This window comes from Callospermophilus lateralis, unplaced genomic scaffold, assembly GCF_048772815.1.
Source record: "Callospermophilus lateralis isolate mCalLat2 unplaced genomic scaffold, mCalLat2.hap1 Scaffold_2079, whole genome shotgun sequence".
NCBI classification, from domain to species: domain Eukaryota; kingdom Metazoa; phylum Chordata; class Mammalia; order Rodentia; family Sciuridae; genus Callospermophilus; species Callospermophilus lateralis.
The window spans coordinates 143,280-159,789 of record NW_027513056.1 but is presented as its reverse complement, the minus strand read 5'-3'; the positions used below and the strand labels follow the sequence as shown (position 1 = coordinate 159,789).

Here is a 16,510-nt window from a genome sequence, read left to right as displayed (position 1 = left end):
ATCTGTGGCACAATTCATTATTTTTCCAGGACAACTGAAATATACCAGAACTCTGTCAGGCAAGCCAGACCTTATGGCTATCCAAACAATTAGTAAAGTGTTTACCAATAGCAGGAATAAAAAAAATAAATATAATCTTTTGGCTGTGCAGCTTTCTTTACTAGAGATTTATAATGTGGAAATTTCATAGTGCAATTTCTCACTGGTAAACATAAGGAAATTCCTTCTAATGTGCAATGGAAAGTACTGAATTTAAGGCAAGCATATAATTGAATTATATTAATAACACTACTAAGTGAGCTAATTCAATGATGGATTTAATTCTTGCTCTCCAAAACACTGTCTTTAAGAATGTATATTCAAAGCAACACACACACACACACACACACACACACACACACACACACACACACACGCACTCCTAGTTTTATGTTTTTACTTGAAAGACTTAAATTTCATTGAAATATTTTTATATACATTGCTTCTTAATTACGGGGGAGATGAAGACTATGTTAAGCATTACATTTATAAGCCAATAGTTTTGCTTTGCTGAAATAAAACAAAGTCAAACCCTTTTAAGAACCTATTTTGCTTACTATGGTACATTACTTCAAAATACTAATTGCATGAAAAACAGATTATAAAAACCCATTTAACATTTAATGCTGACCTGGGCTTTTTGAAAGCTTGACTGGCTAGTATAAATTCTCTAAAATTTGCAGTCCATCTATCAACCATTAAAGATCCATATGTTCTTCTTTTTATTCTCATCTTAATAACAAGGTGCAGGATTAATAACCTTCTGGGGTTAATATCTCCCACATGTGATTCAATCATCAACTGCTCTAAACCAGTCATTAATTCTTTGAAAGTGTATTATGCCTTGATTGGTGTTGCTTAAATAGCTTATAAGCTTTTTTATAGTCTTTTTTATTTCATAGGTAAATATCTTTTTCTTCCACCTTTAAACTCCCATTCTGGTGAGAAATTTGATAATGAGGCGATGAATTGGATTGTCTAGAATACAAATATAAAAGTTTATACATTAACTTTTCTACTTGTACTCAAAACAAATGAAAAGAACTCAGTTCAATTTTCACCTTTTAAACAGCTGATTCTGTAGAAATCAGTATATTATAATACCTCCAAAACTATCTCCATTCCAGAGATAACTGCAAAATACACCCTTTAAGCAATGTCCTATCTAAAATGGTGCCTCTGGTGAATCCACTTAGCTATTCAGCCAATTTTTAGGGAGCTTCCGCTATATGGTGGTTATTCTGCCTCCTAACTCACAGAAATCAAACAAAGTATCATTCTAAGGACTCAGAATCCAGTAAGAGACAGACATTAGAACAGTGTGAGATAAATGCAATGACAGGTATGAATTTCAGGTGTTCCAAAAAAAAAAGTTGTTTTCTAATTCCATCTTCAACAATGTAAAGATTTCCAGAAAAGGGGAAGAATCATTTGTGCCTTTAAAGACCAATAGGAGAAAGGGAGATCCAGAAGGTAGAGACTGAAAAAGGGAGAGATAAAAGAGGTTTTTCCAGACAGACTCAATAACATGATCCTTCATCCAGAAACAAGAAACAAATCTCAGGGAAGAAACCCTCAGCTTCTGAATAGCTGGCAACAAGATGGTTCAAGATCAGAGGATGTGAGAAGATGAAGACAGAAAGGCATCTACAGGTTAAATGGTAGGTAGGAGGAGGTAGGACAGAGATATGGGTATAAAACATTCAATTTAGAAGATGAGTTCTACAAACAGGTTGAGGTATGCATTGAAAAGCCTGGAGAAAGGGCTGGAGAAAGACAGCAAGTGATCAATTTAGGACACATCATGGCAATATGTAGAAGAAATAATTAAGAGTCAAACTATTAACAGAGTAATAGATGAAACTGATGATACTTGAAGGAGTTTTAAGAGAATAAACAAGATATGGTAGCTAGATATGGGGGTCTAAGAAGAAACTGGTCACTTAAAATAGTAAATGATTATAAATCATCTAGTCTAACACGTTTTATCTGGTCTTTCACTAATGGTCTCCTAGAGTTTTGAATGTCTTTTTTTTTTTGATTAAGATGTAGACTCATTTAAAAATGAAATATATTATATTTTATTCTAGTTAAAACACTTATAAAACAATCTTAGATTTTATATTATAGAAACCCATATTTTAAAAATGAAAACTTCAGGGACTAGGGTATTGGCTCGGGGGTAGAGTGCCCACCTCTTGCTTGTGAGGCACTGGGTTCAATCCTCATCTCCACATATTATTAAATAAAAAATAAATATATTCAAAAATGAGAACTTCTCTTAGAAGTAGGAGACTTGAAGTGAAACTACTGAAGTAGTAATGCAAAAATAAAAAGAATTAAAAAACTACTATATGATGTAAGTTAAGGATATGTGGCTTAAAGCAGTTCATACCTTTTTAACAATGTATGTTTACAGGAAGAAATTTTCAGGACCATACATAAAATAATAGCAGAGATACCAGAGAAATGAAGTTTATAGATTTATACTTTCAGCTGACCAAAAAATGAGGCTAATGACATGTTCACAGATTCAGTGAACACTTCACATCTGATTTCCTAAATCACTATAAGCTGCTTTTCCATCACTTCTCTTCCTTATCATAGAATTAAGCCCATCATTATCTAATACATGCTCTTTCAGCTAATGAAAATTAAGGCAGCATTTCATTTTCTTTGCAGATGATGCTTCACAGAAAGGAATACTCTTAGGAGAGAGAGAAGTGACATGAATTATGTAGTTGCTTAGATATTAAATATTTTAAAGTTCATCCACTCTAATAAACTATGCACATTCAATCACCTGTGTCCCACATTGCCTGTACACAGGAAAGGTTATTTACTCATGCATGAGTTGACAGCATAAGCCAGGGGCTCTCCCCTGTTCTCCTTGAGAAAATTCTACCTTCCATGGCTTTTCTTGTTTATTGGTCTGCCTCAAAATAGTGCCAGTAGCTCATTCCTGGTAATTATTATTTATTACTACTACCACTGGAAGTATTACAATCTGCATTTACAATCTGGCCTTCTAAATTAAGGGAATTCACTTTTTTAAAAACAATTGTCGTTGTAGATGGACAGAACACCTTTATTTATTTTTATGAGGTGCTGCTGATGGAACCCAGTGCCTCACACATCCTAGGCAAGCCCTCTGCCACTGAGCTAAAGCCTCAGCCCAAGAACTCACTTTTTTAAAAAACTGACATGTAATGCTTGTATTGTACATACTTACACATTATAAAGTGATGATTTAATGCAAGTATGCATTTTGTAAGGAGCAAATCAGAGAAAGAACTGGACTTGGAGATTCAGCAGCAACATAATTAGCTCAAGAGTTACTGACTACCCCAGTGTTTCTTTTTCTCATGGCTTTTCTTCTACCTTTACTTTGGTCTTACTACTGATGGCTGCCCTTTCACTGTTGCTCTTTTCTGTTCCAGAACTGTCATTTGCATGACTAGTTTATCAAAGTCCCTCTACTCTAACAAGGGTTAGAGTATCTTTCTGTACATCTTTACAGATGTATCTTTCTGTACATGTATCTTTCTGTACATGCATCTTTCTGTACATCTTTACAGCAGAAGACTCTGTTTTCGATTTTCCTTGGGTGCTTAACATAGGAATCTTGAATTGCTAACAAAATGAATCTAATTAGGTTAGCCATTTATGAAAATCCACATGTGAGAGGTGACAGGCAGCTCAGTGGTTGAGATGCCTTTATATGAGGTATCCATCTTTGTTCAAATAAGATGTGATTGATGCACTAGGGCATTATAGCACCAACTGGTACTGATATTCCTTAGCAAGTATTTTGATTAGATAACTTACTTAGAAGATGGTTTGAGAGTGACAGACACTTTTATATCTCTAGTGTACTTATTACTGGATGGTATGTTTTTTACTATATTTGTCTATATTTTATACTAAATTATAAATTATAGCAATAATAGGTGTGTAATAAAGTCATAGTTGCAATATATAAACACAAAGAGATAAAACTAAAAATGACACACCTATGAAATTTTTTTTAGTTTTTCAATGCAAACATGCAACAAATATCCTTATTCAACTCACTAAACAAATATGTATAGTAATTAACCATCCTTAGCTTTAAGATGCTTTCAAAGATGAATTAACCTTTCAGTACTTTTCTATAACCGTGTATCATCAAACAAAATCTGTTTCAAACAACACTGAAACTATTTTCAGTCTTTGCTAGATCAGTTTTACAGGTTTTTTTATACCCTGCACAGCATCAATGTCAATTATCAACCCATAGTTATAGGTATCTTATAATAGATAAGAGTTCTAGATTTGGGATTGAGGTAACCCTGGTTTTAATTACTATTATTACAAACTTGGGCAGGTTTTGAAAATTGTCTCAGGGTCAGTTTTTTTCATCTATAACATAGTGCTAAAAATATTTACACTACATCAATTTACAAAGATTAAACAAAAAATACTAAATATAAAAAAAATACCTCAGTGCAGTTCTTATTTTTGACTAACACCACATTAATAACTTAAATATTCTAGGGCAGAAATTTACATGGTTCTTCCTGTAAAGTCAGGAACTAAATTTCTAAGAGCTCCTGAGTGTGTCATGTTCTACTGCTTAGATTGTGCGCCACAGAAAAACTCCAAAGCCTTTCTGTATTGTTTTTTAATTAGGAATAATGACAATAATTCCTGCATACAAAGTTCTAACAGTGATTTATTTTTTAAATTCAACGAACTTGAAAATCAAGTTTACCACTACCAATAGTGATTGAAGTGCAGAGAAAATGAAAAGAATTAGTGCATTGAAATAAAAAAGGTCAGCAAAAATTAAGTGAAGTCACAATTCATGAAACTTTTAAGCAAATATTTTAGCCAATACATAATGATTTTGAGTGTCAAAAATACAATAGTTTTTTCTCAATTCAGCTTGTAAGCAGTTTAGAAGTTACTAAAGAATAAGTAAAAATGTCCAACATTTTCATGAAAATGTTCAACATCTTTAGCCATCAGGGAAATGCAAATCAAAACTACACTGAGATTCCACCTCACTCCCATAAGAATGGCAATCATCAAGAATACAAATAATAATAAATGCTGACAAGGAGGCAGGGGAATAGGAACTTTTACATACCCTTGGTGAAAATGTAAATTAGTACAACTACATGGAAATCAGTATGAAGGTTTTTCAAAATACTAAAAATAATTCTACTCTACGATCCAATTATGCCAAATCCTTGGTAAATACCAAAATAATTAAAGTTGGCATACTAAAGACTAATGTTAAGATACATGCATACCCATATTCATCACAGCACAACAAATAGCCAAGTTATGGGATCAGCCTAGGTGTCTATCATCAGATGAATGGACAAATAAAATATGATTTTGTACACACACACATGGGAGTTAGATTAATCTGTAAAGAATGAGATTTAGGCTGGGGATGTGGCTCAAGCAGTAATGCACTCACCTGGTATGCGCGGATGCTGGGTACGATCCTCAGTACCACATAAAATAAAAATAAAGATGTTGTGCCCACCAAAAACTGACATATATTTAAAAATTCTCTCTGCACTCTCTCTCTCTCTCTCTCTCTCTCTCTCTCTCTCTCTCTCTCTCTCAAAATAAATAAATAAATAAATAAATAAGAATGAAATTTGGGCTGGGGATGTGGCTCAAGCGGTAATGTGCTTGCCTGGCATGCGTGGGGTGCTGGGTTAGATCCTCAGCACCACATAAAAATAAAATAAAGATGTTGTGTCCACTGAAAAATAAATATCAAAAAATTCTCTCTCTCTTCTACCTTTTTTTTTCAAAAAAAGAATAAGATTATGCCATTTGCAGGAAAATGGATGGAACTGGAGACCATCATGTAAATCAAAGTGAGCCAGACTCAGAAAGACAAGTGTCTTATGTTTCCTCTCATATACCTAAGCTAGTGGTGTGGGGTATGGAGGACATCATTAAAGTAGAAGGGAAACCAATGGGTAGATGAAAGGAAGCAATGGGAAGGAGGGGAGAGCAAAGGAGAGGTACTGGGAAGCAAAGTTCATCAAATTATGTTATACACATATATCACTGTGCCTTAATTACCCCTCTATTCTATGTAATAAATATGAATAAATACAAAAAAAATAGAAGTTACTTTTCCATTTTAATAGGTAAAAATCTGAATGAACTGAAAATTCAACTCTTCTTAAAACAGAGAAGTACAATCACAAGGCAATCCACTCCTCCCCAAATTGGAGAGACAATGGGTACAGAGAATCACAACCCAGAGAAGCAGAAACCTACCTATAGAAACTCTGTAGGAACAATTCTAGTTAAACCTAATCTTAATTGACAAATTTCTTGGAGTGTAGCATAAACAATTCTGATAGTTAAAACTCCAGAAGGATGTCCTTGCAAATAGTGGGTAATATCAGGAAATCCGGAAAGCTCAGAAAACACTGAGGAGGATAGATGTCAGAAAACAAAACAAAACCCCTTACACCTAGGCACATAATAATGAAACTTCAAAAAAACCAAAGATAAAAAAAAATATCTTGGAAAAAGTCAGTGAAATTGAACACCTTACTTATAGAGCAGCAAAGATAAAATTACATCTGACTATCCAGAAATCATGCAAGAATAGTATAGAGTAAAATATGTAATGTTCAGCAATAAAACAAAGATTTGAAAACTAATAAATCTGAAAATATGTACCCTACAAAATGTCCATCAAAAATAAAAAAGAAAAAGATTTTCTGACAAAAAAATTGAAAGGATGTGTTACTAGACACACTTTACAAAAAATGTTGACGAAGTTCTTCAGAAAGAAGGAAAACAAAGACACTCAGAAATCTGGAGCTACTTAAAGGAAGAGCAGAGGAAAATGTAACCTCAAAAACTTCCCTATCTTTCATAGCCCAATTTCCCTTTTCTCTTGCCCACAGGCGCCACAGGAGGTCTCCAGGCAATTCTGAGCTCACCAATGCTGGTATGTGTCTCAAATAGGGACAAGCCCTTGAAAGGAGCAATCCCAAGAAGCAAAGGTGGCTTTCAGATCATGTTCCTTCAATCAGAATAAATAGAAGAGAATGCTTGGATACTCCACTTGACCCTCATCAAAAGGCTCAGCAGTCATCCAGCACAGATTGTTTATTTACAGGTTGCTCTTTCAAAATATATGAAAGTCATCAAACAAAAACAACAACAACAAAATGTGAGAATTGCATGTAGTTCCTTAGTCCCTTCCCAGTGGGAAACCCAGGTTTATTCTTTTCCTATTGAGTTGCTTTCAAGTAATACTTTAAACTGAATAAACTGTCCTCCAGACTTATCTCTTGGGTAATTCCAATTCAACAACTTTTATGGGGCTTTTATCATACTAGCATCTCATAACTAAAGTTAGTGAGTCTGTATTTATACTCAGTATTTGCTTTGGCAATCCTTGGGTGTGAGGTTAAATTCGCCATATATCATCAAAATATGTTATACATAATGAGCTGAATGCACTTCTCAGATAAAGACCATGACTACAGTTAAGGCAGTAACTTTATAATTATCACAACCCCACCCAACTACCACCTCTACTACTCAGCACAATGGTTTTCCTATGATCTAGGTGCCATGAGTGACTATATTAATGAGCTAATATTTATATTTTATATATGTTTAGATAAAATGAAAATATAAAAGTACTTATTTAATAAAAAGCTGCAAAAAGTAATATTTTGTGGCTCTAGAAGAAAAAAATATGCAATACATTATGAAATTGTGATTCAGTATAAAGTAAGAAAGTAAAAAAGTCTATACAGAAATCTTCATTTCAAAATATTTAGGGTTCTTGCAATAACAATAGTAGTAGTAATAGTAGTAGTAATGATGTTAATGTTGATTATGAACAATATACTGTTAAAGTTCTTTACATATATTAAATTAGCTGATCATCACAATAATCTAATAAAATGAATACTATTATCATACCTTGCCCTTTGTATGGATGGAGATTAGAAATTATATAGCTTTGAGATGCTAACACTGAAACTTATTCATGAAACCTAATGCATTTTTTTCAAATATGAAACAAAATAATTAAAATCAACATGATGAACATTTAGAACATTACCACATAAGCTGTGAAGTTTCTTGGTGGAAAACCATTTAGATATATCAGTTTTGAAAATAGTAACAGTTCACTTTGACAGTATAAATTATCACTAAAGTTCATATTTTCAGAATTCAAACATATGGTAGTTTGAAAACATTTCAATGAATTATCAATGAATCAAGATGCAATACTGAAGTCTTATACCATGATAAATTCATTCTTATATGAAATGTAGAAACTATAATATCAAATTAAAATTATTACTAGATACTACATTCTCTAATATATTCAGTGTTTGAAATTTCATAAACAATGATATTAGGAAATGATGCTCTTATTCATGAAAAAAAGTATGCTTCTACACAGGTTAATTATAATGTATGCTTTTTAATCATAGAATTCCTTAGTTACTAGGTTCACTTGTAGCAAATATGTAGACATAAATACCATGTGTTCCTATTTTCCTGAGATGATTAATTTTATGTCAGCTTGAGTAGAGTCAGAGATACCTATACAGCTGGTAAAACATTTCTGGGTGTGTCCCTGATGATTTTTCTTGAAGAGGTTAGCATTTGAATCAACAGAACAAGCAAAGCAGGTACTTCCTCACAAATATGGAACCCACTGAACAAAAAAGGCAGAGGAAATTATAATTTCTTCTTATATCTTGAGCTAGGACATCCATCTTCTCTTCTCCTGCCCTCACACACAGGAACTTATGGTTCTTGGGCCTTTGGACTTGATTTCATCAGTACACCTTTTTTTGTAAGCTTTATACCCAGTCCTTGAACTTGGAGAGAAACCCTTGTCTTCTCTGGTTCTTGAGCCTTTGGACTAAGACTGAGTTACATGACTGGCTTTGTTGTTTTCCAACTTGCAGACAACACATTTGGGGATATAGCCATCATAATCACATAAACCAGGTCCTATAGCAAGCCTCAATCCTGCTTGGGTCAGTGAAGTCTCTCCACATCCTCTACCCCCAAAACATCTCCTTTTTTTATGTTCCTCTGGAGGACTCTAATACACTAAGAATTTCAGGATAAATCCTCTAATATCAACTGACTATGTCTAACAGATAAGATCATATAATTTGCATGATCCTTCATTATCCAAGCCCTAAATATTATCAAAGACACAAACACAAAAAATACATATAATGAATTTAAAACCAACATTTGACATATGAAAAACAGATTTTTATCAATCTCTAATTTTCATCATTAAAATAAAATGCAAACTAACATCCAAAATACTTTTTTATCTTAACATTAAATTTTTCTTAAGTTTTTGTTAAAGTTAAAATCATCTAATATTGAAATGCAAATTTGATTTTTAATGTTGGATGATTATATCTAATACCAGGACAACTACATAACAAAGATATGATCCACCACCAAACATTGAACATTAAAGACTAACTTTTAAAAGATAACTACCTCTTAGTAATCAAAAGAGTGAAAATAAATCAGAGACAAGAAAATATTTATTTTCTTGCTTAAAATATCACTATAAACATAAAAACAAATTACTATTTCAGATGAATTCATGGAGTATTTAAAAATAAAATTATTTTTATCAAGAACAGTAATTTGTAATTACAGATTAAATAAATATCTTAGGGAAATCTTCTTAAGAAATTTCTATATATTATAATTATCAAGCTTTATTTAGGTATAATTACTCTTACTAAACAGTATGTATTAAAGAGCCAGCTGTCTTTTGAATTATAGAACCAAACTGAAAATATATAACTATTAAGTTTCAAGTAATGTAAATTTAATTATCAAAGCTCAAAGGAAACAAGATTGGATTTTTAAATCATGAAATTCCTTTTTGTATTGTGAGAAGACTTCTAATCTTCTGGTTCATAGCAGTTACTTCTCATTAGTTAGAATTAATATTAGGCCAAGATGCTCCAATATGACAGACTCACAGCTGTGTGATAATAAATGGGGTCTAAGCTGTAATGGATAGAAGGGGTTTCAGTTATGACATTTAACTATGGGTCCTATTATAATAATTGTATTTTCCCTTTGTTTATAAAATTATTTAGTGACTAAAAGTAAACTGAGAAAGTAAAAACTTCAAAAGGAAAGAAGTCCATATGAGATGAGAGTTAACATTTCAATCAGAGTTTGGGAATCGATGGTCATTAAGCCTTAACACAGTGTTCTGTCCAATGTTTAGAATAATTCAAAATTTTTAAGAACTTTATTCTAGGAATTTATTCCATTCCTTATCTGTCAGTGTAATACAATAAGATGATAAGATTAAGGTCTTGCAAAGTAGCTAACAGAATACTAGGGAAATCAATGGAAAAATGTGCACAAATTTAAATTTTTGAGCAGCATTAAAAAAGTGTTTTCACCCACATAAAATACAGGCATATATTTTGACTTTTATATTTTATTATGTTAAAATCAAGCTTCAAATATCATAATTTGAGGAAGGTCATGTCATTTATATTTAAAGCATCTTTCCAATTTTCCAAAGCCTATTTCATTTCCAAGGGCCTGCATTATTCTGTTAAGCAAAAGAAAACTTCAGTAATTTTTAAGTAAATTGAGAAAGGTTTTATTTTCACATTTACTTATTAGAATTAAAATACACACTATTAGATCAACTAAGACACTTAAATTCTGTCTTTTGCACTGTGGCTTAGCCTGTGATGACAGCTGTATTTCCCAATGCAACCCCCTACTACAAGGAGACAAATGAGTCTCAACAGTCCTGAAGCTTAACACACATTAAGAATTGTATGAGAACTAATATATAAGAATTGATAATAATACACATTAAGAACGTACGTTTAACAATCCCATGTTTTTTCTGGAGCCATTCCTTTGCCTAGACAGTGCCTTCTATTTTCTCTTCCAGACCATATGTGATTCCTTCACATTTTATTAAAAAAAAAGCTGATAGAACACTTCTCATACCCAATTTTCTCTCACCAGAATTACTCCTTCCCTTAATATTCTTTCACAAAACATTACACAAAACTCTGTGAAGACACTTTCTTTGGCCTTCTGATTGTGCAGTATAATTTCTATAATGTAAGACTGCCTGAGGCTAGAAAAATCTGTTATTTAAGCACATTTAACAGGATGCATGGCACATAGAGCATAAAAAAGAAGTTTGTTAAATTGAATTCTGAAAATGGTTAAAAGAAAATAAACTATAAATTATATGTTGATACAAGCAAATGTTTCAGAAAACTAACATATTCTGTTTCCACTTTTGTAAGATATGAAGTCATTCACTCAAGACTATTCATCCCTTTTCCATGTTCACAAAATAGGGAAGCTCACCCCCTACTCCAATGATCATAGCAATTCTATTCAAAGGCATACTGTGAATGCCTACTCCTATAACTATCAGCATAGCACTCCTGGTCATCTGGCTTCTTTAACTTAAAAATGGAGGAAAAAAATAAAGACTTATGGAATTACTGATTACATTTATTTTATTTTATATAGTACATTTTAGTATTTCATCTCAGTTCTGTTTCTTATATAGAAAGAAAGCTTTCAATTTAAAAAAGTTATTACAAAGAAACACATAATTCACAGGAATAGTAGAATATGTTAGATAGAAATAATAGAAATACAAGATTTACTATCTACTAATAGAAATATTAGATATACTTTTTTATATTATCTAATCATCTTTTTCACACATGACATATTCATTAAACTACCTAAATTAGTGCCTGAAAAAGATAATAGTTAAAATTGTTCGTTCAAATTAGTCTGACTCAGTAAAACTAAGAACTCAAGAGTCTTATAAATCCAAATAAATATAATTTCAATTTTAATAAGTGACTAGAAATTATTGTTTAAATGTTTTATAGTAATAAATGGTTCCCACAGATCTTATAAGTCATTTAAGCTACAATTATGTCTAGATTATTTTCATTCTTGGAATTTTTAATAGTCTTTTTTCAAAGTTCTTCCTTCTTACTTATTAGTTCTTTTTTTTTTTTTTTTTTTGAGTTATCTGTGCCTGGGTCCATCTTTTTGGACCAGCAGTTTTATTTTTTTTATTTATTATTAGTTGTTCAAAACATTACATAGCTCTTGACGTATCATATTTCATATATTTGATTCATTTAGCCTATAAATAGCATTAAGTTTGATACTTACCAGTAATCTATCCTCCTTATTAGAAGATAATTTAAATTGTACATTTTCTTTAACACTGTTTTCTATCCATTTTACTTTTTCCCTTGAATTCCCTTGATCTTACCTTAAAATTTATATAGTTTCATCCACATATATTGTGAAATATATCCAGGAGCTTTTATATTCAAATAGTCCTACTGCTCTCAATTAGTAAATATAGGTTATTATTTGGGAGATAACCTAAAAGTATTATAGCCCATACTAATGATAACATTTTAACGTGGTTTAGTTATTTACTTTTTAAAGTTTGAATCCACATGTTACTTTTCCTTCCACAGTCTAAATATGTTGGTCATGGACCTTTATCTTTACCTGTTAGAATCTTAGAAGAAATAAAAAGTAACTAGCTGTGAAATGACCATCCATAAGTGTCAATATTAGGATATATTTGGCTTAGGACTTTTGCTGAACTACCTCCTAGCTTTGTGACCTTGTGAATGTTATTTAATGCACCTGAGTCCTCAATTTCCACATGTACCAATGAGGATGAATTATATTTGATGTACAGGACTGATCTGAGTAAAGTGTTTTGAGGTGAAGTCTAGCATGTGGCAAATGTCCAATAAAACATAACCATCAAATACTTTCCTACTTCATTCTATTTATCTTTTCTATCTATTCATTTTCTATTTTACTCTTCTCATCCCCCTATTCTTTCTCTCTTTCCTCTTGGTAATAGTTAAGTAGTGTCCCAATTGTAAATATTGTGTGTGTGTGTGTGTGTGTGTGTATGTGTGTGTGTGTGTGTGTTTGTGTCTGTGTAAGTGTATCAAAGAAAAGAAATATGAATCAATTAGGTAAAAACTGCACATTTGTAAAAGGTCTTTCATGAAGATTTCATGCCTCTCTCTTAGCAGAGTCACCAGAAAGACACAAGTTTAGAGTCAGAAATATCTTAGTTTTATATTCCACCATTCACCATTTGGCTGTTAGTATTACAAAATTTGTTACTGTTTTCTATTCCTCACTCTTTTTTAGGACTAGGATTCTCTGACAAGAAAATAAATATAGGACACACTTCAAAAGGCCATTGTGAAAACAAAATACGCTGAGCGCAGTGTCTGGAAAATAGAAAACCATGAGCTAAGTGGCTCCTTTCCTGACAATCCTGCCCTCTCTCTTCCATATCTCCCAAATCTACTTCATAATATCCAGAGAAAATTCATCACAAGACTGACAGCAGCAACTTCATTTATGATTCTCCAAGTATCTGCATTAGCAGTTTCCTCAAAAATGAAGCCTGATCAAGCCATACATAGATTAACTAGAACAAATTCATATCTTCTGTTCCTCATGTGATACCTGGCTTTGACTACATGAGGCCAAGAATAAAGTCTCTAATTGCTTTTTCTCATTTGTTTCAGAAAATGGAAAAAAGAGCTTTACACTACTTAATGTTTGGAAGTGTTTATAAGTCATTTTGTATACTGTAGAAATTACATCTATGTATATATTTATACATTGTGAATATCTATATGATAGATAGATGTATATCTCTTATGATTATATGTATATAAGCATACACACACCTTGGAATGATATTCTAAAAGAAATGTTCATTCATTTTTTTTATTACTTAATGATAAACATGGTCCATTTAATACTTAATTAACTGATGTTATTAACTCAAAGTTTATTTAACCCAAAACTGAAGCTTATTAATTTTCATGGAAGAGTATGATGACAAAAGCATAATTTTACTTTTACAGATATATTTCTCAGAAATGGACTGATGAGCATTTTATTGAAATAAAATGAAAATTGAAAAAATACAGAACATAAATCTGTAAGAAATAGGATGATAAAGTGTTAATGCTAAGCTTTATGAGTTGAAAAAATATATTTTAATGAAATAAAATGTCAAATTTCAACAGCAATATGTAAACATCCCCCCCAAAAATATCAACTTTTCCTTTCAAATTTAAATTTCAGATTTAGTGGTAGAAGCAATGAAAAACTTATGAACAAAGAATATCATGAATGCGAAAATACAGTTTCTATGAAAAAAGATTAACTCAAGCATAGCTGAAACATTTGTTCCTATTATTGAATAGTTTAAGTAAATAGAAAAATATCAAGTAAAAACTTCACAAACCACTTTTTTATATTAGCCTAATATCAACAAAAGATGTAGAAATTCACTGCAATTTGAAAATGCAAAACAGGCCAAAACGAAAAGTCAACTACAACCATAGCTAAAATGTCAGTACATGAAAAACTGTATTTTGTAAATCAAACATCCCAATAAACCTTCAAAATCAACTATTTCCAGCTAAGAACACAGTACATCATCTTGTCAAGTTTAAACATATACTGCATTAGTAGACATATTTTCTATTCAAAACCAAATTTGTGATACTCTGGAGCTTGTTTATGCACAAACAGAAGATTAACAAATGTAACATACAGAAAAGTGCCTAAAACTACACATGAAAATTTATTTCTGAAGAAAACATGGGGGAATTCTAGTGTTACAATGTATAAAACACAGCATTAAAGGATAAGATGTAATTTAGGAGCAAGGCTTCTAAATCATTAATTTAGAATCACCCCCTTCAATCACCAGTTTAATGATATTTTAATCTTTTCTATAGGATTTAAGTTATAAGCCAAAATTCATATTAAATAGAACCAAAAGTCTACTGTTCCTTCAACTCTTACAAGAGACCTTAACAAGGATGATAATTTTTAAAAGACATTTAAACTTACCAAATTTAATGGATATGTCTTCCATCCTAGTTCTCCCAGCACAGTTGTCGTATCTAGCAACACAACTGGAATTAAATAAATAAGACTTGGATGAATTTCTCAACTTCTGTAAAAATGTTAAATTATTTAAATCAATATCACCTACCCTTATTATTTATCACATTAGCCCAAATAATTTTATTACTTGTTTTTACATATTAAATATTAGCATATAATAAGATCAATGATTTGATAAATGAAATAGTGATAATTTTAAAATAATATACATACTTATTTCAGCATTGTTAAACCTAAATGTAATTAAAAACTATTTAAAAGCCTTTTATAGCAGATATTGAATGATAAAACCACCTCTGTGTATCTCCACTTTATTGTCTTTTTTACTTTAAAAAAAAATATCTTAATGCCAACAAACTTCTGTTTTTATGTTATTAAATATCCTTAAGTGTTATCAGCAAAGTATGAACTGCTATCTTTAAAGTAGACTATATTATTATAACTAGATATATAATAATTAATAAAGGATGCAAAAACAAAAATTATGTGCCTTTTTTGTAACAAAAAGTAACTCCATCTGGTTTAAAACAAGGCAGACATGTAAACAAATAGTAAGCACATATTCTGTTAAAATTCTAAAATAGCACTCTTGCAATTAAGTTGAACTAAGGTTGAGAAAGCAGCTCAGGAAGGCTTCACAAAGGACATAAAGCTTGAGCTAGGCCAGACAAAGGTCTTCAATCACATGTAGTGAAAATGTTTTTTTTTTATTTTAGAAAACCATCTATAAAGTAACTGAGACATGACTAAAAAGAGTTGTTCAATTTCTGGAGACTAAGAATGGAAATTATTTTGAAGTAGGAGATTGGAAACAATGCTGAAAGGGGCTGGAGACTGCCTGATTAGAGATTTTGTAATGTTTCCAGTATTTCCAGAAAGAAAGAATATATATATAGAGAGAAATATAGATATAATCAGACCTATATTTTCATCTATTAATTCCCAGGCCCCACAGAAGTATGTAGGCAATGGATTATACTGAGAAACAATGCTTTCATATCTCATCATTAATTTCAGTTAATCTTGCAAAGAAGGTGGGTTTTATTGAGCTCAAAAAAAAAAATTACAATGCCAATGTGATTATGACGTTTGGCATCTACTCTTTAGTGTCTTTGTAAGGATTCCATAGCTTCACTTGAGTAGCATTATATGGTACATTTTACTAATAAACTTTAGAATATGAAACTATCATTAAGTTTCTGTGATAACATTTACTCATTGCAGAATACCGGTACTAAAAATTTTCTTTTGTAAAACTAAGTTATAATTTTTTAATTTTTATTGTAGAATTTTCCAAACATATTTCAAAAGAGATAATAGCTTAATGATCTCTCATATAATATTCACGTGACTTTATTAATTACCAACTGTATGGTCAATCTTGTTTTATCTATGTGTGTTTACCTTCTCTTCCACTGAAAGATTTCTC

General features: G+C 31.4%; 1 pseudogene; it reads right to left on the bottom strand.

Moving 5' to 3' along the window:
- Window positions 1–15,089, bottom strand: part of LOC143387546 (ephrin type-A receptor 6-like) — an 88,507-nt pseudogene extending 73,418 nt beyond the window's left edge.
- Window positions 15,090–16,510: the final 1,421 nt, after the last annotated feature.